This window comes from Nomascus leucogenys, chromosome 11 (assembly GCF_006542625.1).
Source record: "Nomascus leucogenys isolate Asia chromosome 11, Asia_NLE_v1, whole genome shotgun sequence".
NCBI lineage: Eukaryota > Metazoa > Chordata > Mammalia > Primates > Hylobatidae > Nomascus > Nomascus leucogenys.
This window is the reverse complement of record NC_044391.1, coordinates 51648577-51675109: the sequence shown is the minus strand read 5'-3', so window position 1 is coordinate 51675109 and position 26533 is coordinate 51648577. Positions and strand designations below refer to the sequence as shown.

Sequence of the window (26533 nt, the reverse complement as noted above, 5' to 3'; positions counted from 1 at the left end):
TGGTGCTGTTTTCTATGCCCTTCCTCCTATGGTGTCAATTATATTTTTTTCCGTCAAGTGATTTGGTTGGTGAGTCTAATCTCCAACAGTGCCCTACCTCTTTCTCCCAAAAAGGCCTCAGCTGAAAAATGGCTCAACACTTTCCCTGCAAGCTCACAATGAGGATCTCCCATTCTCCCTGCATTCGGCCAGATTCTTCTCTTTTTGCATGATTTCCTCTCCCATGCATGGGTTGCACAACTGCCTGGGATATCTAGACAGAGCTACCGCACACCTGACTCCCAGGTCAGGCTACAGAGTACTTAGGATACAGCAAGTCACGACCCATCTGGAATGACAGATCTACCTGCCTTTTGGCTGTCTTCCTTGGTCAAAACTAAAATCCGAAGTGGAGTGCCCCGAGCGATAGAGAAAGTGCCTACAGCTTTGACAGCCGCTTGGAGCATGCTCAGTCGGTCTCCAGGCACCGGGAGGCGGCTCCCCCCCACCATCCCCCGGGCCGGCCTCCACTGCAGCCTGTCCGGCCCCCACCCGGGCCCCCACCCCTGGCGCGCGCTCCTCCGCACCCACGAGGGCGTTCAGCAGCCACGCCTCCCCTTCCCGCCACCGCCTCCTTCTCCGCTGGCTGTGGCGGGCGAGGACACGTCAGGGGCCATAAATAAATAAATAATTCCATTCACCCGTTGACAGCGAGGCGAATCGGCTGCGGTTTGCTGGGAACGGAGGGCTGCAGCGCCCACCCTGCGCCAGAGACCAGATAAAGTAAGTACAGCTGGGGAGGGAGGTGGAGAGGAGGAGGAGGAGGAGGCGCCGGCTATGAGGAGGGCGAGCCTGCGTCTGCGACCCGAGCTGCCCGCGGAGCCGCACGCGTGTGTGCAAATAATGGCCAGCCTGTGACAAACGTGCCAACGCAGAGTTGGCCAGCGAGCCCTTATATAGACAAAAAACCCCGAAGCGGCTGCGGGAGGAGAGCTCGCGTCAGCCAGTGCGTGCCGACAGCTGCCCGGGAGCTGCGGGGGCGCGCGGGGTCCCGGGCAAGGAGCGCCTCGCGTGCTTTCGGCCAGGAGGTGCTCACGCTCTCGGCTTTCACACCGAGACTCAGCGTGGCGCGGTGCACCCCAGTCTCCCTGGCTCACGGGACTCCGAGAGCTGCTTCCAGTGCGGCGTGTCTCTAGTGCGCGCCCCGCCAGCATCCGGCCGCCGAGCCCCCTAGGGTGGCGTGGCTTCATTGCCGCAGAAGGTGGAGGCGGGGTGGTGAGAGTGTGTGTAGGGAACGTCTTCTCTTTGAGCAGATGATCAGGACAGGAAGAGGCTGTGAGGGGAAGACGAAATACCGGGGGATGGGGGGGTTGTCTTTCTTCATTTCTGGTCCCCAGGAAGGATGGCAGGGTGGAAGCAGATGGAAAAGTATATATGGGCGAGGCCTGAGCCCAGCAGAAAGGGAGCTCTGACTTAGCAGGGCTTCAGGAGGGCTTGAGCCTTCTGGTCTTCCTGGGCCACTGCACCACACTGGGGGCGCCAGGCCCGGTCAGGTGGCGCCACAGGCTGCGAGCCCGCTCACGTGCGAACTGCCTGTTTTCTCAACGGATGCTGCATCGCAGCGCCCTTCTCCACCCCTTTTCTCCTCTACTTCCGCGAAAAGGATTGCAGACTGCATTGGAAAGGGCGGTGGTGCCCAGTGCCACTTTCCCGGTAGGGCTGAGGAGGGACTTTTGTAGTTCCAATTACAGGGAAATTAAAATTTTACACACACACACACACCCACACACACACACACACGAGACATAGAAGAGGAAACGAGGAGCGGTTTCTCTACAATTGTTTTTTGATTTCCTTTCCTGGAGAAATAAGTAGGACTAGGCTGCGTTGTGTGAAGGCTGGTTAGTGGCATTAGGACAGCTGTTATTTCATGTCCTCATTCCCTCTTGGGTCCCAAAGGAGATGCAGCAGAGGGATAAAATAGCGGGCAATGATGAAAGTGATGTGAAAAAGACTTGACCGGAGGAAAGAGTGACTACTGGATGCCATTTCCTGTCACCCCATGCTTCATGGCTAACCCCAGTCTGAACTCAGAGGGCTGCAAACTTTCCACAGACAGGTTAGCTTGAATGTGTTGTGTTACTGAAACCACAAGCACTAAGTATGCATTTGGTGGAGTGTGGCTGAAAAATGAGAGTTGGGTGGGGACCGCAGAGGGCAAATGAGGGTTGAGCAAAGTGACTAATATTTAGCTCTGGTGAAGCAATCCTAACTCCAGGTTCTACTTCTGACTGAGCACATTACATTTAAAGCAATCCAAGTGAGGGACTGAATGATCTCAGTGGAAAGGAAAGATTATAACCTTAAGAAACTCAGTGTATTGTGTAACAACTTACAAACTCAGAAACTATTTTTTGCAAATACATCAACAGTTTGCAGTTCCATATTACTTTTTTCCCCCCAAGGCATGTTTGAATAATAAGTGATCTGAAATTTTCACACCTGTTTCCCGATGTTCAAATTAGTGTATCCTTCTATAAACGCTCAGTTTATTTCTAGACATTCATTTGCTCCTTGATAATGTCTGGCTTATATTTTTGGCTTTGAGCTCTTTTAAAGGGAAGGAGAGCAACATTACCTAAATAAACCTCTCTTGTCTAGAGTCATATGCCTGGATCACAGATCTGAAATAAAAGGCATCTCCAGAATTTGCTTTTAATTCTGTATTCATCTACTAAGCATTTTTGAGACATTCACGTGGAAAAAGGGAATTAACTTTAGAACAGATTGGTTCTGCACTTTTGTAAGGTTGAGTAATTGTTTAACAATCTGGGCTTTACCTTTTTCTTGTCTATAAAATGAGATTGGTGGTACCCACTCTGAAGTGATATGGGGAAGAATAAAGTGTGTGGTAAGTACCTAGGATATAGACGGGCTGTATTTCAGCCCCTATAATCAGTCTAGACACCCTACCAGGGTTACCAAGATGAATGAGGATGTAATTCTGATCTCAAGAAATTCTCATATAGTCAGTCATCCAGGTTAATATTTCTCGTATCCCATTTGCCTTTTAGTCCATTTTTTTCTCCTCTTGGTGGAAGAAACATATATCCAAGTAACTTGAAAGGAACTCCGCAGTTGTAAGAAATGTTGGTAAGATCTGCTAAAAGGCAAATTTGAGAAGAGTGTCTTTTCTCAGGAACCTGTATTCAGCCCATTTTCTGTCCATTAATAGTGATCTTTAATGAATAAAAACAGGTAATGAAGGATTTTTCTTCATGTTATGAGGGGAGGATGATCCTTCTCTGAAGATTATCTTTGTCAATGAATTGATTTCCATTATTTGAGAGAAGAGTTTGAGCTGCAGTTTCTACTACACCTTGGGCAAACCAATCCACTCACTCCGAAGAGTATAAAGTAACTGTAGTATATAATAACTATAATGACAACTCTGTAATGCTCACCATGTTCCAGGTGCTGTGCTACTACTGTCTGATAGCACGTAACACCCCTTTGAGGTGGATCTGTCCATATCCATATTTACAGAAAAAAGAATTTATGCCCAGAAAGTTTCATAGCTTATTCAGCTGATACAGCTAGTAAGTGGCTGAGCTGGGGCAAGCACCGATGCGATCTGTTTGGCTTTAACCACTATGTAATATAGCTTCTGCCTTGCATGAAGCTAAATAAGAGCAAAGACCTTACCTGTTGTTTTCTCCATGGCCCAGTACAGGGTTTGGCATTTCATGGTTCAGAACAACTGATTATAGAAAGAAGGAAAGAGGGAGGGAAGCAGAACTAGAGGGAAGGAGGAAGAGGAGGAAATAAAAATTAGCAAGCCCAAGTGTCTCCTGCCTTCAACACTGAATCTGGCAGGAAATCCAGCATGAACTCTGCCCTGAGAACACAATAGTTGAGACTCTTTTGAGGATTCCTTTTCCTTGTCTTGCATCTAATCATCTAGTTTATGATGCTCATTTATGCAAAATGGAAAATATTCTCTTTGGTCTGACAAATTAGCAAAAGGTGCCCATGAAGGGCAAACATCGAAGAGTGACCTACTCAAGGTGGACCAGGAAAAAAAAAAGAAGGAAGAAATTAAAAGGGCAGACCATAATGCAGGGGCACTGGATTTAAATTTTAGTTAAGCCACTGGCTGGCTTTGTCTTATGCAATGTTGTGGTAGTACTTGTATGGTTGTTCTGAACACCAAAGACGACAACAAATATAAGCTGTTTTATACTGTGCCTGATAAATAGAATGGCATGCAGCAAAGAGTAATTACATTCTGTTATTGCCCTTTGTTCTCTCCTCCCTTCAACCCATCCCAAATAAAAAGTACCCTCCTGGTTTCCACATCTTGAAGTAATCTGTGTTCATCTGAACTACTTCGTAACTTGATCTGGGCCTCTCTTAGGCTGATTCTTATATTTTACCTTGAATTACAATTATTTGGGAAGGCATCCTATCTCTCTTGCTGGGCTACATGGTCTGAGAGTAGATGGTATATCTGATTCATCTGGGAACCCCTGTGGAGCTGCTACTTGGGACAGGACAGGGCAGAGGAGGGGCTCTGAAGTCCAGCCTGTCTGGGTTTTGATTTTAGCTTTGCCACTTATCAACAAAGACAAGTTGCTAAACCTCTGTAAGTCTCAGTTTCTTCATGTGTAAAAATAGAATAGTAACCAATTTTATATATTGGTTGTAAACATTAAATGAGATAATATCTGTGAAATAGCACTGTGCTGAGCACATGCATAGAAATAACTCAATAACTAGTGTTAGGTATTAAATATTTGGCTTTATGTTTTTTAGTTTGTCATAAGCGTCACTGGCTTATTTTTAACAGATTTTTGGGAACTCTGAAATGCCAAACTTGCCATTAGATGGCACAACAAAGTTGAATTGCATAATAAACCATTAAGTGGACTCCCTTTGAGAAGTCATCCTGTTTTGTCACAGGCTTTCTCAAAACTATTTGGATCAAAGTGATTAAGAAATATCTTGGGAAACATCTGCACACTAGCTCTCAGTGAATAATGGGACTTTTTTTTTTAACTTGTGAAAAAGCTTCATTTTCTCAGTTGCTTCTATAAATGGTGAATCCAGGGGCTGAGTCTACCTATGTGAGAGATCCAGCTATTTAAAATCATAATATGAGAGACTAGCCTAAAATGGACCATTGTAGAGAGGAATAAATAACACTTACCACACGTATTTGGTAATTAGTAAAGAAGTGGAGGGTCTGTGCATTTATATATCAGCTGTAATCATTAAAAATATGCAAGAGAATTAAACAAATTGGAGTTGACTATAATAAAACTAGTCCAACTGGAGCTGGACTAACTGGGACTTGGGTGCACCATAGACAATTTCAACATATTCACAAATATCAGTGTTGACAAATGAAGCAAATATTTTTGGAAATAATTTTTCTGACCTAATATTAAAACTCCTGCAAATGTTTTCATTAATATTCATTGAAGTCTCAAAGGACCTCATGAAAACCCTATGGGACAATTGAACAACAGCTACAAGATACTGGCCTAAAGGTACTTCCGTTAAGTTCCACAAAAATGTCTGTATGGTTCAATTATAGAGCCTGGTTATTAGTTTTATGTAATAGTTGGCATTAAAATAGCAACTTTCAATAGAAAATATATTGTGTAAGTGGTGAACACAAATGAAATATTTGTTTAGATAATGATCCATATACAATGTTGGTATTTTGTAGAAAGCATTTTATTACAAGCATTTGCTGTTTCTCCACCTCATAACACAATATGTATCATTATTAATTAGTCGATACCTCTAATCAGATTTCTATTGAAGCTAATATGTAAAAGAATGGTACTTTTTACAAAGCAGCTGCCCTACTAAGTAATTCACTGGAATATCTATATCTTTTTTAACTAGATTAGATAAGAATAAAAAATAAAACTACAAAGCATGCATTTGATAAGTTTCTAAGGGATGTTAACATTTATCTTATTTTAAAAACGATTTTCAAAATTTCTAGGATTTGAAGTTCCATCAATTCTTCTCAAATATGTGAAAGGCAAATTCAGTGATAAATGGCAGTCGGTGACAGTATTTTTCAACAGGTGGGATTATTGACATTTGGGGTTGGACACTTCTTCATTGTGTAGGACTGTCTCTTTCATTGCAGAGCATTGGGTGTCTGTGACCTTTCTTAGTAAATTTGGGCTGCGATAACAAACTATAGACAGATTAGGTAGCTTATGAACAACAGAAATTTGTTTCTCACAGTTCTAGAGGCTGGAAATCTGAGATCAGGGTGCTGGCATGGTCCAGGTGTTGGTGAAGGCCTCTTGTGGGTTGTAGACTGCTGGTTTCTTCTATCTTCATATGGTGGGATGAGAGCAAGAGCTCTCTTTTATAAGGGTTCTAATCCCATTCATGAGAGTTCCATCCTTATGACCTACTTAACTCCCAAAGTCCCCATGTCTTAATACCACTCCTTTGGGGATTAGGATTTCAACATGAATTTTGGAGGCACACATTAAGTCCGTAACAGTGATCTATCTCTGTTTTCTATAAGTCAGTGGCTTTCCCTTAGTCATTGTAACAATCAAAAATGCCTCTCTACATTTTAATATACCTGTGGTGGAATATACCATATGGTTGAAAACTGTCGGCCAATAAGATCAAATTGAGATTGTTTAAAAAATTTATTTTGGATCAGAGTACTTTCAGAGTACTTTCAAAATTATTTTGCCTTTCATTAAAGGATGAAAATAATACTCTTGTATTAAAACATTTTGTTTTGAAACAATGAGTTCTTCATTAGTAAGGCATAACAACTGTTAACTTTAATAATCAGGGCATCATTGACCTCCTAGGCTCCAAATTATTTGCTTTGGGCTGTCAATAACCTTTGGCAGTATTCATGCCTAATGCTTCTTGAACTCCTGTTTTGGCTTTCATGTGCTCTTTATTTTGTTACTTCTCTCACTGCTCATTTACTGCTTCTTCTCCAGCTCGCCTTTCACCTCGTATTCAATATAAGTATGTGTTCCCCAGTTTCTGTTTTGGGCTTTTTTATTTTTATTTTTTTTGAGGCAGGGTTTCACTGCGACACCCAGGCTTGAGTGCAATGATGTGAACTTGGCTCACTGCAACCACCACCTCCTGAGTTCAAGTGATTCTCCTGCCCCAGCCTCCTGAGTAGCTGGGACTACAGGCGCCCGCCACCACCACGCCTAGCTAATTTTTTGTATTTTTAATAGAGATGGGGTTTCACCATATTGGCCAGGCTGGTCTCGAACTCCTGACATCAAGTGATCTGCCCACCTTGGCCCCCCAAAGTGCTGGGATTACAGGTATGAGCCACTGAGCCTGGCCGGGCTTTTCTGTAGCCTGCATTCTGTTGATAGACAAAGCTCATCTGCTCTTGACCTCCACTTTCACCTCAGTAGGTATAACTCCCAAGCCATTTGCTGCAGTCCTGACCTTCCCTCAACTTTTAGGCATTTCCAGACATTTCTAGATGTTTGCAGGACAGCTTCTCTTTACTGTGCTTTTGATACTTCCAGTATCCTGTGATCTCTTCCTTCGTTTTTGTCTTCTTTCTTTCTGTCACCCCCTCCCATTCTTCATATTGCTGTCAGCAGTATTCTAGCCTAGAAGCTTTTGAGACCACCCTTTCTCTGTACTTGTGTACATCCAAAATAATTTTTTAATTATTTCCTTCTATTCTGTTGTTGCCAGAGGTTTCAGGTGCTTTTGACATACTACCTACAGTCATGTAATAGTCTCTTAGTGGGTATTCCCACCTCTGGTCTCTCACCCTACCAGTTAATTCTGTACATGGTATCAGATACTCTCACTGAAGCACACCTCCGTTAACTAACACTCCCATTACCTAGGTCAAAGGACTGACATTTCAGCCCCTGCATGATGTAATTCCAAACAGCTGTTCCATGTTCATCTCCCACTACCATCATACTCAACTCAAATAGAACTGTCCTCATGCCTCGTTCATTCTCATTCTACTTCCTGCCGCCAAATCTTTGGTCATGCTGTTCTTTTATCTTGAAATGAATCTAACTTCCTACTATTTCTAGCTCTAACCTCACCTTCTAAGCTGAGCTTAAACACCACATTCAAATTTTCCTCTGACACCTCTGGATAGGTAGAATACTTTTTCTAAAATTTCAGGAACATTATGTTTATAATGTGTTGTTTGACATTATATAATAGAATGTCTTAACATTCTATTATAGTTGATTTTATATAATTATTCAGTTTCTTAATATACTATAAAGTTGTAGACGTCAGGAATAATAATGTATTCACATTTACGTCATCTTTAGCATTTTGGTGGATTATAGAGTTGCAAGAAACTTGGAGGACATCTGTTTCCACTTTTATGTATTGTTTTCATTATGTTCAATAAACCACCATCTATTATTTAAGTGTACACACTGAGGCAGACTGTTCTTTTAAAGGCAGTTCTACTTGTGACTCAAATTTTCTTGCTTCTACCTAGGGTCTTTGTTCAGCTTCCTGGGGCCACGTGAAATGAATCCCTTTCTTGTTTGAATGATATACTGTACCAATGTGGTGAGCTCACATGTCTTTTGTTTTCTCTATCAATTTAACATATTCAGTCTTTCTTCCTGATTTTTGCATGTGACCTGGTTACATTCTTTATTTAAGGCTGCTGTATTGTGGAGTAATTCAAGTTTAGGAAAGTCCACAAATGCATAGAATACTTCAAGGATAACAATGGTTTTGAATGTAAATATTGGAACTGTTGTTCATGATGTAACTTGTCAATATCTCTTCAGGTGAAGTCAGGGCGGGAAATCAAGGTATATATAGTGATCTACCTCTGGGAGAATCCCATAGTTATATCAGGGCTGAACTTTCCTTTCTGTGCCCACAGTTTAATAAATAAGTAAATGAATAAACCACTGGAGGATGATAGGAAAGCTCACTTTAACTTTTGATTGTAATTGGAAATTAGCCACTCAGTAAAATTATACTCTTTTATAGATTAATGCCCTAAGTAGTAAAACAACAAACATGTCTCGTGTGTATGTGTGTATAATAAGTGAATTTAAAGACATTGGACCAAATAAGTGGCTATTAAGTAAAGTTATAAAGATAAGCTTTAAGTAAGAATAGCTTACATTTGTTGAACACTTCTATATTTAATACCATACATGTTTTAACTAATTTAATCCTCAAAACCTTATGAGGAAGCATTGTTGTTATCCTCATTTTACAGATGGGCAGAGTAGAGCACAGAGGTGAAGTATTTTGCCCAAGGTTACACATCTTGTCATTGGAAGGGTCTGGATTTTAATCTGTTGAACACAACGTACCTTTTCAATAGTATTAATTTCAAGTATTTCATGCTGCAGTAAATTTTAAGACATTCTTGGGGGGAAAAGTCCGATAATTTTGTTTTTCTTTTGTGAGACGGAGTCTCACTCTGTCACGCAGGCTGGAGTGCAGTGGCGTGATCTCGGCTCACTGGAGGCTCTGCATCCCGGGTTCATGCCATTCTCTCGCCTCAGCCTCCCGAGTAGCTGGGACTACAGGCACCTGCCACCACGCCCGGCTAATTTTTGTTTTTGTATTCTTAGTAGAGACAGGGTTTCATCATGTTAGCCAGGATGGTATTGATCTCCTGACCTTTTGATCCTCCCGCCTCGGCCTCCCAAAGTGCTGGGATTACAGGCAAAGTCTGTTAAATATTTTTTAAAACAGAGACTAGTCAGGTATAATGAGTTTGGGTCTGTTAACGACACAAAGTCAATAGGAATGATAAGCCTTCCTTACTATTTGAAGGAGTTACCTGGAACCAAGCTAGAAAGCTTAGAGAAAGTAACAACCTCTTGTGGATTCAAGGAGGCTGCAGAACCAGTAGGGACCGAAGGAACAGTAAGTCCAGGATGTCATTCCTATAACTCAGTTTGCAAGGTGGTAGGGATAGAATACGTGGGAGTTGGAAAGACACCCGTGGAAGCCTTGTGCTATGGGTATCAGTGAGTGCATGAACAGAGTAGGGTCTGGAGAATTCTCATAGATGGGTATATATCAAATTTACAGTGAAGTGGGATTTTGAATAAAGCCTCTGACATATTTTAAGCCATAGAATGCAATACTTTAGCAACTATTTATCCCCCTGCTGTGTTCCAGACACTGTTTTGGATGTTAGAGAGATGGCTGTAAATAGAACAGGTAAGTCCTTTTTAGTCTTGAGTTACACAGATATCAAACATATTTTCAAAGCAAGGTTAAGCAATTTATGTCCTTGAGCCCATTCTTTTTGTAGACCTCTCATGTCATCTTCTCTATGTAGTCAGTCTTATTCTGTAGTTATCTCTTTATTCTCTTCTCCTTTTTTCTCAATCTGTGTCACATGTCAGATGAGAGACTTTGAAGACAGGTAGATATAGCTCAATGAAATTTCGACTAAGCTACTTCTAAGCTGTTTGACCAAAATCAAGATATGTAACTTTTAGAGCCCCAGTTTTCTCATTTTGGAAATAATAAAATATATTTTATGAGTTGTTGTTGGAGAAATAATGTAGGTAGTCAATAAATGATAATCATAATAATGTAATTTTTATCTCTACCTTTATTTTTGGCATATATTGAGGCAGAACTTCTTTACTCCTGAGGCATTTTATTCTGTACAAAAGTATTTATGAGTTATAATATTGGTACTCCCAGCATGACCCAAGGAGGAAGGTCAGAAAATAAACAAATATTAAAATAATGTGGATCTTTTCAAGGTGGATAAAATTCTAGTTTCTGGCACATATATGACGAGATTCAAGTGCTGATATTGATGGTGCAAAAATGTTTAAGTGGGGAAATTTTCACTTAGTTATAAAGTTAGTAATACCAGTTGGGAATACAACCTAAGGGAATTTTAAGAGGGAAATTCCATTTAGACGTGATAGCGTATGTAAGCACATGTAAAAACTACCACAAAGAGCAAGACAATAATCATTCTGTTATAATGACTTAGAGATATTTGTTCCAATTAAAACACACGCCAACATAATTATTGATGTCATTTAAGTGTCTTCTGTGTGTTTGCTGTTTTATATATACTTTGAATCCTCATATTGTCATGTAAGATAGATTATATTCATTTACAGACAGGGAGAATAGGGACTCAGCAAGGTGAGGCTGGCCATTACAGCACCCCAAGAGTTAATGCCTCAGCCAATGTTTCAGTGCAGGTAAGATGCTAATCACAACTGGATCTGCGCTCCCATACCTTAAATCAATTCAAATCAGTAAATCATTAAGCATCGCTATATGAAGTACTCTGCAAAAATACCTGGACAAATATGTATAAGACATCTTTTCTGTCTGTCATCCTCCAAAGGAGACTGAAATTTTAGAGATATTGTGTGTGTGCGTTTATGTGTGAATATATATGTGTGTGTGTGATTATATATATATACACACACAGTCACTAATTAAAGGCACAACCCAGAGTAGGATTAGTGTCAAAATTGATGATAGAGAACATGATTTTCTAGGATAGAGATTGACAAAGTATAGACCCTTGGGCCAAATCCAGACCGCTGCCTGATTTTGTAAATAAAGTGTTTTTGGAGTATATCCACACCTGTTTGTTTTCCTGTTTTCTGTGGCTGCCTTCCTGCTGCAGGGCAAAGTTGAGTAGTTGTGACTTAGCCTGCAAAACCTGACATTTTTACTATCTGGCACTTTAGAGAAAAAAAAAATTACTGAATTCTGCTCTAGAATTTCAGAAGATACTTTGCTTTCTGATGGAGGAATCAAAGAAGGCATTAATGAAACAAGTGAAATTTATTTTGAGGCTGAGAGATGGATAGTCTTTAGTTAAGAGAGGAGCTAGTCGTAGTAAGTGCCACAGAACTCAAAATCAAAAGTACACCAATAGATAAATTAAAAGTCTGCTGAAGAATAAGGATCATATTACTGTATATAATTTATATAATGCTATAACCATTTGTCCTTGAATATTTTTTGTAAGTATCTGGAATGCTGATTCTTAAACTTGATGAAACATTTGAATCAACTAATTAACTACTTAAAAGTTATATTTTACTCAATAATCTGTGAGGCTAAAGTATAATCCATGTGGAAAATCAGTGATCTAGGATATTTATTCACTGGATAAAACTGAGTATTTTGCATTGATGGCAGAGACTGTTTTCTCCCCCATATCTCTATTTTCATAACATGAGGGAATGCTAGATATAACTCTAATATTTTTTTCTAATCACTGTTTATAATAAATACTAGATACTGAGCATATAACTAAGTCCAAGAGTGTCCCCAGAGCTTTTCATACCTTAGCTCATTAAAAACTTGCAGTAGCCAAATGAAGTAGATGTTATTATTTGCATTTTTGTAGCAGGAAAACAGATGTATCGAATAGGAAACAGATGTATCAAATAATTGACATAAGTCTACAAAACTAGTAAGTAGATCCTCTTTATCCAATAGCATCCAGAAATGGACTCTTAAAATGAAAAACTTTTTGAGCTAGAACATAGATAGGAATGTACTTTCAGAAGTTTATAAAAGTGAACATCCCAATTTGTTCTATCATGTGGCTTAATTCTTTTCTATTCAAAGCATTGTGCCATGTTTTTTAAAAAGTTGAGTTAGCTCTTAGTACAAATGGTTCTGCAAATTTTTATTGAATATACTGATTTTTTATGGAACTATAACTTTCTGCATCCTCTCTCTGTTTCTTTGTCACTTTCTGCCCACAACTCTATTTCTCTTTACCTTGCCTCTTAACATTCAGTCATTTGTAATTTTCTCCTTTTCCTGTAGTATCAGTTCTTAATATCCATATAGGTCTTCATTACCCATTACTTGTTGCAGTGTCTTTGATGTAGCAATAAAGTGCTTGAAAGCATTTTCATAAAGCAGTGACAGCTTCCAGAAGAAAAAGAAAGAATCAATGCAACTTCATGCCAGCTTCTTGTTCTGAACTGAAAAAGGGGCAGAAGCTGCAGAATTGTTTGAATATCACTAATGGATATGACAAACTAATAAGTAGATAGGAAAAGGTGAATGATTCAGAGGAAGCCACAGATAATCTAAGAAAATGTAAGTCTGTGTTCCCTGTAGGCCACATTAGCATCTGTGTGAATGTAACCTGGCCTCTTGTGCCATGGGGAGAGCATTAATTAAACACAGTAATGTCCTAGTATAGGAGGATTTATAGACATCAGATCTAAGGCTCATATAAAATTGTTTCCTTTTTACCATTAAATTTCTAAGTAATATATGCTGTTAATTTAAGAAAAAAATACTTCTATGAGGAAATGTGTATTTTTATTTTTTTTCATTTTATTTTTGTTAATAACACAAATTTGTTACTCTACCTCATCAAGATACCTGAATCCGTTATCTACATTTATTTTCAAATGTTCCAAATAAAGGTGGGGAAGAAACACTTCTTAAAAAAGTGTCACCAACAAATATTTTAAATGCCTAGAAACCTAATTATGCCTGTTCATTGGGATACTTCAGTATTTATGATCAAAATTATTATGCATATCTTGTCAGTTACTTTAAGTGTGAATATTATGTAGGGGCCAAGGGAAGTTTCCCCTTTACCCTCTGAAGGTTTGCTGAAAAATCAATTCACAAAAGACAGATTAGTTGGAGAAAAGGCATACAATTTATTATCATGCCCAGGGAAGAATCACCAAGTGAGTTCCCAGTATCCCAATGTAGTACAGATGCTTATATAACCTACTTCCTAGGGGAATGGAAGATGGCAAAGGATGGATGATTTTAGGGAGATACTAAATGATTTTTAGGGGAATTCAATAGGCTTGAAGAACATACAGTGTCCTGGGACAAAGTCCATTTGTACCAAAGAACCGACAAGGGTTGTTGACAAAAATCTGTCCTGGTTTGTTGACAGACTTCAATCTTCCTTTCTGCAATATGAGTTCAGTTAATGAAAACTCAGGGAAGGGACCTGCAGTAATTGTTTATTATTTGGCATATCTGGATTTTAGGCAGATAAGCGACTTAGAGAAGAACTTCATTCTGTGCTTTGGGAGACATAGAAGATTGAGAGATGTGGGTCGGGGGGCATAGGTAGATAGGGGGTTGGAGGGTTGAGGATGGTGGAGGGTGGAGAAGGTGAGAGAGACCTTGTGGTTCCTTCTGAATGTCAAAGTGCCATATTTAGGGTGTTGGTTTCTGAGCCAATTTTGTAACATTTCCATCCAACTTTTAAAAATCTATGAGCTATTTTAAATTGTTCTACATTTTATTAGGCCTCTTATTCTACTAGCTCTTGTCTTGAAGCAGTAATACTTAATGCTTGCTCAGTTATGCATTCAGATAACCGCTTGTGGTCTATAAAACCTAAATTTAAATCTATGATTTTTTGGTACTCTCTTGGTGTCTGAAGGATTTGCAAAATCCAGTTTATACACTCAGATTTTTGGAATGAGAAAGGAGAGAAGGCAGGTAACAAACTTGGTGCTAAGTGTGTGCCAAACATACAGTTATGGAGTTTTTACAGCATGACATCATGCAATCCTTAATCATTCCCTGACAACTTCAGCATCTCTATTACCTGGGCATTGCTATCTCCAATTTAGGATGGCTCTGGCTGGTTAGGAAACAAAGGTTGATTTCCAAAATCCATGTTTTCTTCCAAGGTAGAGTGGAATCCTCCCTCTTTGCACACACAATTTATAGAAGAGGGAAATTACAGGGCAGCGAGAGAAATATTTAGGATTCTGTTCTTTTAAAATGTGGTAGCTAAAAATAAAAATCATCATATTTTTAAATGTCAGAATTATACCTGGAAGTCTTTTTCAAAAAACAAAAGCCAAACTTAGAAGAACGAGAAAAATGTTGGCAATACTTTACCTTGTGACTCTTCCACATATACAATTCGTCTTTCAAAAGTGTTAACCTTATAAATTGTATGTTGGGATTGATGCTAGTATCAAGAAATCAAGTAGACACAGGTAATGTTATTGAATTAGGGCTACATTTAAATAATTGGGATTTAAATATTGTTTTCTTCTTTTTTGAGTGCTTGATTATACTTTATTAAACAGGTGTATTCAGCTCCAATTATTCTTTAATGGGAATGACTACTCAAAAAAAACCTTAATAATTTGTTCATTAGAATACCAGAACTTCATTATAATTTGAAATTCAATGTAAGAGTTCATCTTAAACCTATTCCAGAAGAGTTAGGAAGTCCCTCATTATAGACAGTTTAGCTCTTAACTCTAGCCCTCTGATAGGAAACTTAAAGATAGTGCTGTAATGATGTTCCAGCATACATGTTTAAAAACATGTTTCTTTAATAGTAATACACCGTTCTGAAATACATAATTGAGATAATATATGTTTCTAACTGTGAGGCAGTTGAGCTGAATGACAGTTTGTCTTGTTTATGTTTTGTCCTAGCTTGGGCTGCTATAACAAAGTACCATAGACTGAGTGCTTATAAACAACAGAATTTTTTTTTTTCACAGTTCTGGAGGCTGGCAAGCCCAAGATCAAGCTGGTGGCAGATTCAGTGTCTGGTGGCCTGCTTTCTGATTCACAGATAGCAGTGTTATACCTGTGTGCTTACATAGCAGAAGTGGTGAGAGAGCTCTCTTAGGTCTCATTTATAAGGTCACTAATTCCATTCATGAGGCATCTACCGTTAGGACCCAATCATCTCCTGTATTAGTCTGTTCTTATGCTGCTATAAGGACATATCTTAGACTGGGTAATTTATAAAGGAAAGATGTTTAATTGACTCACAGTTCTGCATGGCTGGAGAGGACTCAGCAAACTTAACAGTCATGGTAGAAGGGGAAGCAAACATATCCTTCTTCACATGGCAGCAGGAGAGAGAAATGAGTGCTGAGCGAAGGGGGAAGCCCCTTATACAATCATCAGACCTAGTGAGAACTTGATCACTATCATAAGAACAGCATGAGGGTAACTGCCTCATGATTTAATTATTTATCACTAGGTCCCTAACATGACATGTGGGGATTCTAGGAACTACAGTTCAAGAGAAGATTTGGATGGGGACACAGACAAACCATATCATTCTGCCTCTGGCCCATCTCAAAACTTACGTCCTCACATTTTATAACACAATCATGCCCTTCTAACAGTCCCCCAAAGTGTTAAGTCATTTCAGCATTAACTCAAAAGTCCAAGACCAAAGTTTCATCCGAGACAAGGCAATCCTTTCTGTCTATGAGCCTGTAAAATCAAAAGCAAGTTAGTTACTTTCTATTAATAGATGCAACGGGGTAAACACACCTATTCCAAATGGGAGAAATTGGCTAAAACAGAGGGGCTCTGGGCCCCATGCAAGTCTGAAATCCAATAGGGCAGTCATTTAACCTTAAAGTTCCAAAATGATTTCCTTTGACTCCATGTCTCGCATAGAGGTCATTCTGATGCAAAACATGGGCACATATGGCCTTGGGCAGCTCCTCACCTGTGGCTTTGCAGGATACAGCTCCTATCACAGGTGCTTTCACTGGCTGGCATTAAGTGTCTGCATTAAGTGTCTGCAGCTTTTCCAGGCACATGGTGCAAGCTGTCAGTGGATCTACAATTCTAGGGTCTGGAGGATGGTGGCCTTCTCCTCACAGCTCCACCAGGCAGTGCCCTGGTGGGGACTCTGTGTAGAGGTTCCATCCCCACATTTCCCTTCCTCACTGTCCTAAGCAGAGTTTCTCCATGAGGGCCTTGCCCCTGCAGCAAACTTCTGCCTCGACGTCTAGGCATTTCCATACATCCTTTGAAATCTAGGCGGAGGTTCCCAAACTTCAATTCTTGACTTCTGTGTAGTCACAGGTGCAAAACCACGTGTAAGATGCCAAGGCTTGGGGCTTGCCCTATCTAAAGCAATGGCTTGAGCTGTAACTTGACCCCTTTTAGCCATGGCTGGAGCTGAAGCAACTGACACACAGGGTACCACATTCCGAGGCTGCATAGAGCAGGGGACCCTGGGCCCAGACCACAGAACCATTTTTCCCTCCTGGACCTGGCCTGTGATAGGAGGGGCAGCCATGAAAGTCTGTGGCATGCCCTGGAGACATTTTCCCCATTGTCTTGGTGATTAACATTTGGCTTCTTGTTACTTATGCAAATTTCTACAGCCTGCCTGAATTTCTCCCCAGAAAATGGGGTTTTCTTTTCTATCACATCATCAGGCTGCAAATTTTCCAAACTTTTATGCTCTGCTTCCTCTTGAAAGCTTTGCTGCTTAGACATTTCTTCCACCAGATACCCTAAATCATCTCTCTCAAGTTCAAAGTTCCACAGATCTTTAAGGCAGGGGCACAATGCTACCAGTCTGTTTGCATAGCAAGAGTGAGCTTTGCTCCAGTTCCCAAAAACTTCCTCATCTCCATCTGAGACCACCTCAGCCCAGACTTCATTGTGCATATTACTATCAGCATTTTGGTCAAGGCCATTCAACAAGTCTTTAGGAAGTTCCAAACTTTCCCACATCTCCCTATCTTCTTCTGAGCCCTCCAAACTGTTCCAACCTCTGCCTATTACCCAGTTCCAAAGTCGCTTCCACATATTTGGATATCTTTACAGCAGCACCCCACTCCTGGTACCAATTTACTGTATTAATTTGTTCTTGTGCTGCTGTAAGGACATATTCCGGACTGGGTAATTTATAAAGGAAAGAGGTTGAATTGACTAACTGTTCCTCATGGTTGCGAGGCCGCAGAAAACTTACAACGATGGTGGAAGGGGAAGCAAACACATCCTTCTTCACATGGTGGCAGGAAGGAGAAGTGCTGAGCAAAAGGGGGAAATGCCCCTTATAAAACCATCAGATCTTGTGAGAACTCACTATCATGAGAAAAGCATGAGGGAAACCACCCCCATGATTAAATTCCACCCACCAGGTCCCTTCCATGACATGTGAGGATTATGGTAACTACAATTCAAGATGAGATTTGGATGGGGACACAACCAAATTATATCACCTCCCAAGGGCTCCATCTCCAAATACCATCACTTCGGGAGTTAGGTTACAACATATTAGTTTTAGGGACATATATATTCACTGTACAGCAAAGTTTTATAGTGTCTAATAGTACTACAGTATGAGTGGAACTTTACAGTTGACAAGAGAATCTGATCCATGCATTGGCAACTAAAATATCTCTTTCTTGACTCTGAAAAGATATACAATCAAGGAAGTGTGGGAAGACTATCAGGTAGAGGATACATACTACCCACTCAGTGGTATTTTATAGGAGAGAGATGATGAGGAAAAAATGAAATACTTCATTGTTAATTGAGAATATGGTCTGGTCAAGAGCATAGAACATCTGTGTTTTAGACAATCAATATTTAAGTTGTAATTTACCAAAGCTAAGAGTCTATGACCAACAATTCAAACAAAAAGTTATGTAAATGAGGTATTTCTGTATGAATAGGGTTTCTTTCATAAAAGCAGAACTGGAGATACAAGATGATGAAGAACATGCTAAGATTATGAACAGTAATACTGCTAAAACTCTTACTGAATGAAACAAATATGATATACAAATGGCAGGTCCGTTCTGATCCTGATGCAGCATGTGCTCCGAGAGACTTTTTTTTTTTTTTTTTTTTTTTTTTTGTGTCAGAGTCTCACTCTGTCACCCAAGCTGGAGTGCAATGGTGCGATCTCGACTCACTGCAGCCTCCGTCTCCTGGGTTCAAGCTATTCGTGTGCCTCAGCCTCCTGAGTAGCTGTGACTACACGTGCTACTAATTTTTGTATTTTTAGTAGAGATGGAGTTTCGCCACATTGGCCAGGCTGGTCTCTAACTCCTGACCTCAGATGATCCACCTGCCTCAGCCACCCAAAGTGCTGGGATTACAGGCGTGAGCCACTGTGCCTGGCCAAGAAACGTTTTTACATGCACTATATTGGCTCCGGAAAATGACCATCTCTTGTAATCAAATCATTTATGATTTCAAATGAAGTGTTTTGTATGTGTTCTTTATGCTATTAAAGGCATCAGAATAATATAATATGGTTGAAGTGCCATGATTGTTTATTTCATTATATAATCAAACTTTATTTTGAAAAATTATATATTCTTTGCCTGTACAGCTGCTGTAATTTGAATGTGTCTTTTTCAAAATCTACATGTTGATGCTTAATGGCCATTATGATAGCATTATTAGTCGGGACCAGTGAGAGGTGATTAGTTTGTGAGGGTTCCTGCCTTATGAATAGGAGTCAGGCCCTTATATAAATGAGGATCCAGCCGGGCATGGTGGCTCAAGCCTGTAATCCCAGCACTTTGGGAGGCTGAAGCGGGTGGATCACGAGGTCAGGAGATCGAGACCATCCTGGCTAACATGGTCAAACCCCAAGTCTACTAAAAATAAAAAAAAAAAAAAATTAGCCAGGCATGGTGGTGGGCACCTGTATTCCCAGCTACTTGGGAGGCTGAGGCAGCAGAATCACTTGAGCCTGGGAGGTGGAGCTTGCAGTGAGCTGAGATCGCACCACTGCACTCCAGCCTGGGCGACAGAACAAGACTCCATCTCAAAAAAACTAAAATAAAAATAAATAAATAAATAAATAAATAAATAAAAGAGTCTCCACGCAGTGTTTGGGCCTCTTGCTCTTCTGTCTTCAGCCATTTGAGGACGCAATGTTTCCTCTCAGTAGGATGCAGCAACAAAGCACCATCTTGGAAGGAGAGACAGGGCCTCTCACCAGATTCTGAACCTGCCTGCACCTTGATCTTGGACTTCTCAGCCTCCATAAATATAAGAAATAAATTTGCATTCTTTATACATTACTCGTTCTATGGTATTGTTTCTATAGCAGCAGAAACAGACTAAGAGAACAGGTCTCTCCTTTTCACATCCGTGAGAAGTCTCTCAAATTCCTAGAAATCTGAAAATGAAAAAAAAAAATAAAACCACACATCATTCACCAATTTTTCAGTATAATTTTGTTTCAGTTATGGCAGTGACTACTATTAAAAACTTGCTCTTACTTCATTTGACATTGACTTTTGCCTTTTGTTTTTTTACAGTCTCTTGTAAGAGGAATTTTCTGATAAGATTAAAAGGAGGCACATGGAGAGGCCTATGTGTCAAGACTGGCAAACACTCAGATGCTGAGTGTTTCCTGCATCAGTGAAACTATCGCACTGTATAGCAACACACCTGCGTCAATAATAATACCAGCAAAGTTACCAGGCATTCTTCTCTTTGGTGACTGTTCATACTCTTGGAGTATTTGGATATTGTTGCCATTGCCTCAGAAATCTGTTATTGGCCTGTTGCTGAAATAGTGTCCTAAACAGCATAAAGATGCTTGTGTAGCTGACAGTGTTTTCTGGACTTCACTTTATTCATGAGAGATGTGAATTTATCCTTGCGAACTCCAAAGTGCCAGGAAATCCAAAAGAGAGTCTCCTGGAACCTGTTTGTTACCTATCTTGCACCCTGGCCTGGTTCCTGCTCCATGACTTGACTCTGTTGGATCTTGGCATTAACTCTGGCCAGGACCTGGTGACTGTTCCCTGTAATGCCCTTCAATTTCACTGGAAGGGGAAACTACAGATAATAGTCATGGGAACCTAACAGTTCCCAGAAGCCAGCCTGACAAAGAAAAGCATAAAGGACACACAAACAGCATGATGCCTGAGGTAACTGGCTTGTTGCTTTACCACCCTGGGCCTGTAACCTTTAGGTATAAATACATAGAGTAGGTATTTTATTGTACAGCATTTTGCTTGGCATATAACAGAAAAATTGAAGGCATTTATTAAAGTATTTACTGAAGGTGGGAAGCACCCTGACAGTACCTAAATAACACATCATTTTGTGGAAATATTTTCTTTTACTTCTTACCCAAGCATTTTGTCATTGACTTTGAGCAAAAGTAAAGAGAATTAAACAATGATAACAATTAAAAAATCATTTGTCATGCAATATTCTGGGTAGACTATTAAACATCCCTAAATTTGCATTTATTCTCTGTAAGTTCTTACATTTTTCTGCATTTATTTTAAATTTGATAAATATTTTAGCTTTTTTAATAAAAAGAATTAGTTTTTAAAATACAAAAAAGAAATATGTGCAGTTGATTTTTAAGTTATCTTATTTGCCTTCAGTTGTGCAAAAATAGGCCCGTCGCCTTAGGACTTTGCTTGACTCAATTCTTTAGTTATTCAAGTGTCTCAAGTCAGCTGTTTGTGAGGGTAAAAATAGGGAATGTTCAACAGAATGACACAAGAGAACTGGATAACATTTATTCTGGAAAAAAGTATAGGTCATGGAAATTAAAGGAATTTTATTTCCAGAGTGAGCCTGTTATATGAGGAGAACTATGATACCTGTAATTTATTTTCACATTTTTCCCAACATTCATTATTTAAAAGGTTACTAGAACTTATTTCTACTATGGCAGTTAATAGCATATTTTTTAGCATCATTACCCAGTTAAAAATCATATTCTGCCTGAGAATTTACTTGAGATAAGTGAGATTTTATAGGTTTTAATTGTTATATGTTATAGCATAAATGCATTATTTGGATAGGTGGCTGGCTAACAGCATTACATAATTAATCTAGATTTTTCCAGTGAATAATATTTTGAGTTAATATTGTGGTGTATGAAAAAATCGCTTCTGTATTTTAGTATTATTTTTAGCCTCACTTCTCTGCAAAATAGGGAATAAAAAATTTAATCTGCTTGTATTCCTGCTCTATTCTGTGAGTCTTTAGTCATGGGAATATATCACCTAAATTAGAGTACATTTGTAAAAATTACAAAGGCAAAATGATTTCTTCTTATTAAATATATGCACCCTTCTCATCCATTTTATTAATATACTCATAAAATCCTACTTGATATTGGACAGGCACTAGGCTCCAATCTATAGTCTATATTCAGACAATTGCTAGGTTTAGAAATTTTCAAGCTTATTTGATTATTGATGCCATTTTTGTAGAAGATTTTAGGACATTGGTATTTTATGGAAGACTATTTAGGAAACATTGCCTTAAGGAAAGACCTCTGTCTTTATAGACAAACTAGAATTTTGAAGATATTATTTATAATGCCCTGTACGTACCTGAAGAGTACTTAAACTTGGATTTTATTTTCACAGTTCTAAACATGTGACCTGGTCTCAGGTGATTTACAATGCATGTCGAAGTAGACTCTGTGCTTGTTTTCATAATAAATATCACAAATATCAGAATCATATGGTTTATTAAAATTTTAATATGGATATAATAATAGCAAAATAATAACTGAAATTATTGAGGTCCAAATTAATTGTTGAGACCTAAGGTCTGGCCTAATCGACTCAAATAATTTAAATTGAACATCATTAGGCAGTAAATGTGAAATCACTATTGTTGTTTTATTATTGATAGAATCACTCTTTCTTCCGAAACTTTGGAGTTTTAATAATTAGAAAAAGCATTTGTTTTACTGACATCTTGATTTTCCTTATTTCTGTGCATTGCCACATCATAGAGGCAATTTAAAATTTTGAACTCATTTCCTGATAAAAGCTTTTAATTACTGAAATATAGCTATTATTTTACTATTGTTAACTGTCAGTTTTTTTGTATCCTTGAGATTTTTTTTTTCCTCATGGGGGCAAAGACATTTAGATTATATTGCAGGAGTAGTGAATATTGAAATCATTTCCCGATATCTTTATCCCAAATTATCTTTCTTTTTAGGGCCATAGTATTATAGCTTATATTGCTATACTGCTTATCAGTACCATTTTTATGCTTATCAGCTACACAACTCAGCATCCCTAAATCATTTTTCTCACCTCATTCTAAAGCTTTATCCCACATACCATGTACCCAAACATTTGTTAAACCACATGGCTAGCGTAAATTGCTATACTATTATAAATGTAATACTTTTTCTATCTATGTTTCAGTATAATCTCATTTCATTCTTTCTAGCGTGAGAGACCTGTGAAATTACAAATAACGTTTTATTCAATAATGGGGCAAAAAAGATGAGTAAAAGTCACCTATATTCAAGAAGCATGAGTAAGTTTCCTAAATTTTGGCTAATGTTTGCCAATCTGCTGAAATAGCCGGAATTTTCCTTCCACAGTTTTTGCACTCACCACTGTAATTAAAATAAATATTATGGGAAACTAATTCTTATAAAGTAGAATGCTCCCTTCCAAGTCCAAAATACATCATAGTTTGTAGTCTTAATTGTTCGTTAATCACATTCTTAATGTGTGTGATCTTCCCTTTCCAATAGTTGTTCTGGTAATAAAGTACACATAGATATTATGATCAAGAACTTTCAAAGAGAAATGGTATCACTAGCACTATCATCCTCTTCTCCCTGCCTGCAAATCATTTTTTTTCTGAATTTTGTGGAAATCACCTATTTTCCATAAAATTTTGGCATAATAAATGATATCTTTGATAATAGAAATTATGTTTTACTTGGCAATTGGCTGCGTTTTCTATATAAAGTTTAATGCTGATATAATTTTGTGATTTTTCTGCTCCTATATTTTCCCATTTGCAACACCTGATTATGAAGAAAATTTCCATGACTCTATTTTATTTCTCAACTACTTTAATAGCCCTAAATGTTAAATGTATCTAATGTGAGCATTTAACCTTTTAGAGTGACTTCACACTTTAACATGAACATTTTACCAAATAGTTTTTATTCGAATGAACATTTAGCCTTTACCTAATCTGACTTACAAGATTCCTTTTTGGATTTGTAGGATTCAAACAAAGGGAAATTTACATTCCTGATTTGCATTAAAGATTTCATTTCAATTTAATATCATGCATTGTATTACACAATCTCTGTGTAAAATTGAATCGTGCAATCAAAGAATCTTAGAGGTTATTTAGCCCATTATTTTACATGTTTATAAATCTATAAATTAGAAACATTCACACCAGAAAGGCAGGTCTTTGACTTCCTGCTCACAGATTTTAAGATAATCTGTTCTTACCCACAGACCAGGTGAAGGTGGCCATGTGTACCTCACATGACATGGACTGATTATGCCAGAGGTTATGGACACTACAGTTGCGAGATACTGTTAACTCTGAACCAGTGGCTCTTTTGGCATGTGCAAATGTAATAAATTGCTAGGCAAGGAGAAGAATGGGGCATATATTCCAAATAAGCAATTATAATAGTGATTTACACTGATTATCTACTGTCCCAGGCACTATCTTAAACACTTTACATGTGTCACCTTGTTTAATCCATACACCTGAGATAGAGACCATTATTACTTTAGTTTTTACAGAAAACAATCCAAGGCACTGAGGCTTTAAGTGACTCCCAAAAATTCATAGTTAGTAAATAATAGAGATGATGTTTGAGACTAGACATTCTAACCCCAGATTCCACACTTTAGCACTTAGATGATGCTAGTAGCAACTGAATTTTTCCTTATAGAGACAGAGAGGGCAGCTGCCTGACAACACTCCACAGCTGAGTTCTGTGTTTTTTTTTTTTTTTTCTCCTCTTTTTCTTAAAAACTGCACTGTGTGGATTTTGCTTTTTGCAACCATTGATCCCTGCCTATGAAAAAGGTTTGGATATTCATGTTATTCTGTTTTGCCATAGTGAAGAACTCTGAGTATTATAGATTCATTGTTGAGATTCTAGATGCAAAGCAAAACTGATTGACGTGGGAATTATCTACTGCTTCATATAAAAACCCTTTCCTCTGAAAAAAAAATTTACAGTGAGGTATGTTTACAAAAGAGGAAGACAGCACAAAATGGTCTACATTAGAATTAATGTTAAGGAAGTAGATATCAACCAGTTGACCTTGCCTGTGTGTTCAGGGCATGCCATGGTATTTGGAAGTCATAGTACTTATTTTTGCATTTCTGTCAGCCTGGAAAGTTGATGACTAAGGCCTTTCTAGTCACTCCTGTTCTTGGTTTTGTGAAAAGAATGGTGTCTGTATTTTCACCCTCGAGGCAGCAGGATAGCATAGACATTGTGTGTCTCCACTGGAAGGAACAGAAAATAGGAAATTGGCAAAATAAATGGTTGAGAGCCTGTGTAGTAGAGGAGGAAGTAGGAGGCAAGCATTTGTGAGGAAGAGAAATCAAATGTACGATAAGAACATGGCTCAAAAGGGAAACATATGGGAGTATTAATCAGAAACCAATAAAATTAGGCACAAAAGTTCACCCACTCCAAACTGGGAGAAATATTTATAGTTTTTGTTAATCACAGTATTACTTAAAAAAATTATCCTTCGCACCAATGTCCAAGCTTATGGCCTTCTATTTTCCTTAGCTATGCAAAGTTGGCCCATCAATTGTATTTTCAAGCCCAAATACAATCTTTTTTTGAGGCAGAATATATAATTAAACAGCCCACCGGACGGTTTCATTTTTAGCAGTGTTTTTAAGTAACAAGTCTGAGGCAAGACTTGGTGCACTATGGTTTATCCATGGGTCTCCACCATTGTTCTCTAAAGTCTAGACTGCTATTTTTCTGGTAAGTTATGTGCCTGCATTCATGACCTTGAATTTCATGTTCCTCTGTTATTAGGGTTAACTCATGACTGCTCCTCACACTGATTATTGATTGTAGAAATCTGTCTGCCAATCCCTGTGAGTATTGTAGCACTGCCATGTTGTTTATAGTCGTCTTTTCTGGATAGAGCAGTCCTTGAACCCCATCCAAAAGCTGAAGTCTGCCTACTGTAAAGTGATTGTGGCTGTGATGATTTCTGGATTTCCTGGAACGTAGGCTATCACCCATCATTCACTCTCCATCCATTGAGCAGGAATCCTTGTTTATGGTGTGGATTCTTCCTAATTATTAGTAGTCATTGTCATATGTTTCCTAGTATTTAATCTGATTTGAATGCCTTACTTCTCTGTGCACCATTTAATGCTCTGCACTTTGTACCAGAATTGCCAGGCTACTAATTGTTTTCCTGTCATTCTTAGATTACAAGGACCTTCAGAGGCAAAACACTTAGATTATGTGGTATGAACATAGTTTTGTTTTGAATTTTAAGGTATACAAATATTATTTTTTAACATTTAACAATTATTAAAATATAAAGTCTTTATATGTATAAAGACTTCAAGGACTTCAAATTTTATATGCTAAGAAAGTATGATTTAAAAAATTCATGTCTATGGTCTTATTTAGGTAGGGGGGTTGGGGTGGGGATGTGGGATGGTGCCGAATAATACTTATTCATGAATTCCAGTGATGGAAATCTATCTTTGTTTTGAGGAAATTATGCATTTTAGTTATATTTACAGTATTTCCTCATATGTTTATAACTCTGTCTACTTTTTTCCATTCCACCCTCCAATCACGCACACTTTTGTGCTCTCTGATTCTTCTAGTTGAAGTAAATATAAAATTAATGCCTTAGTTACTGTCAACTTCTACACTCAGAGTGAAACGTGGTGTGAATGCCCTGTGGGCCTCCCAAGTATTCTGCTGTGTGCTCAAAATAAGGTAAAGGTAAATTACTAAGTGAGCTAGAAAGACTATCTTTTAATGAAGGAT

The 26533-nt window shown here is 38.6% G+C and overlaps 1 protein-coding gene across 1 annotated transcript in view; it reads left to right on the top strand.

The window, feature by feature from the left end:
• Positions 1 to 447: 447 nt before the first annotated feature.
• Positions 448 to 26533, top strand: part of SLC16A7 (solute carrier family 16 member 7) — a 177483-nt gene continuing 151397 nt past the window's right edge. Inside the window, exon 1 of the mRNA XM_012510262.2 lies at positions 448 to 762. The gene's annotated coding sequence lies outside the window, so the exon portion shown is untranslated. The remainder of the gene's footprint in view (positions 763 to 26533) is intronic.